Here is a 1,964-nt window from a genome sequence, read left to right on the forward strand (position 1 = left end):
AGTCTTAACTTTAAGCAAAATATACTGAGGGAGATTTTATGAGAAGACTGGATAATAAAGGAAGGAAATGGAAAAAGTGAGCTGAATAAAAAGAGGGCCTCAAAAGGTAACAGTTTTACTGTCTAGGTGCTTGGGTTTACTTGATCACTCTCAGACATCTCCTCGGTAAGTGTAGATGGCTCCAGCAGCCTAAAACATTCATTTAGGGCTGGAAATGACCTGATCATGTTATACATCCTCACATGCAGCCTTGGCTTTGACGGCAGCACCTTCACTCTTCCAGCGGTGGACGACAATGACTTCAACACTTCGGAAGCTTTGCTCTGGAAGATTTTTGTTCTCACAGTGTAGAGGATAAAAATTTGCAATCCCTCGTTTTACTGTGCTTTGCTTTAGTGAACTTTATAGATTGTCCAATAAATTTTTGACAGAAATGCAAAAGCAATTCAGTAGAGGAAGGACGGCCTTTTGACAAATGATGCTGGAGTAAACAGACACTCATAAGCAGAAAAATGGACCTCAACCTAAACCATTTCCTTAAACAGAAATGAATTCAACAGATAAGAGGCCTACATGTGAAACACAAAATTATAATAGTCTAGGAAAAAAACTAAGAGCATATGAGAAAATCTTCAGTATCTATGGCTAGGCAAACAGTTCGATTAGACTTGATACCAAAAGGATCATCCATAAAATGAAAACTGATAAATAGTACAGTGGAAGCAGTGTCAGACTTTATTTTTTGGGGCTCCAAAATCACTGCAGATGCTGATTGCAGCCATGAAATTCAAAGATGCTTACTCCTTGGAAGGAAAGTTATGACCAACCTAGACAGCATATTAAAAAGTAGAGACATTGCTTAGCCAACAAAGGTTCGTCTAGTCAAGGCTGTGGTTTTTCCAGTGGTCATGTATGGGTGTGAGAGTTGGACCATAAATAAAGCTGAGCACCAAAGAACTGATGTTTTTGAACTGTAGTGTTGGAGAAGACTCCTGAGAGTCCCTTGGACTGCAAGGAGATCCAACCAGTCCATCCTAAAGGAGATCAGTCCTGGGCGTTCATTGGAAGGACTAATGCTGAAGCTGAAACTCCAATACTTCGGCCACCTGATGCAAAGAGCTGACTCATTTGAAAAGACCCTGATGCTGGGAAAGATTGAAGGCAGGAGAAGGGGACGACAGAGGATGAGATGGTTGGATGGCATCACCGACTCAATGGACATGAGTTTGAGCAACGGGAGTTGGTGATGGACAGGGAAGCCTGACGTGCTGCAGTCCATGGGGTCGCAAAAAGCCAGACACAACTGAGCAATTGAACTGAATTGAAATAGTACTTCATCAAAATGAAAAGCTTTTGCTTTGCGATAGCCCATGTGAAGGAAATGAGGGGATAATCTACAGACTGAAAGAAAATACTTGCAAACCAAACCTGATGAAGGACTAGTATCTACAATACATATAGAACTTTCAAAACTGAATGTTAAAAAATAACAATCCAATTAGAAAATGGGCAAATATATGAACAGATAATTCACTGAAGAGCATATGCAGATGAAAAGGTATTCTATATCAGTAATTAACAGGGAACTGGAAATTCAAACCATAATGAGTTATTACTACACAACTACTGAAAGTGTGTGGTGGAAGTACTAACTGCTCAGTTGTGTCTAACTCTTTGCAATCCCATGGAACATGGGCTATAGCCCATCAGGGTCTACTGTCCATGGAATTCTCCAGGCAAGAATACAGGAGCGGGTAGCCAATTCTTTTCTCCAGGGTATCTTCCTGACTCAGAGATTGAACCTAAGTCTCCCTCACTGCAGGCAGATTCTTCACCATCAGGAAAGCCTAAAATAAAAAATGACAACACCTCCCCTCCAAAAAATGGAATTCCCTGCTGGTTAACAGTCTATGGTCTCATTGCTTAGGGTGCAGGTTCTATCCCTGGTAGAGGAAATAAGATCC

General features: G+C 41.0%; 1 protein-coding gene across 1 annotated transcript in view; it reads right to left on the reverse strand.

The window, feature by feature from the left end:
* GRM5 (glutamate receptor, metabotropic 5) overlaps positions 1-1,964 on the reverse strand; it is a 629,334-nt gene that overhangs the window by 552,964 nt on the left and 74,406 nt on the right. The gene's annotated exons all lie outside the window — the stretch shown is intronic.

This window comes from Bison bison, unplaced genomic scaffold (genome assembly GCF_000754665.1).
Source record: "Bison bison bison isolate TAMUID 2011002044 unplaced genomic scaffold, Bison_UMD1.0 scf7180017864245, whole genome shotgun sequence".
Lineage (NCBI taxonomy): Eukaryota > Metazoa > Chordata > Mammalia > Artiodactyla > Bovidae > Bison > Bison bison.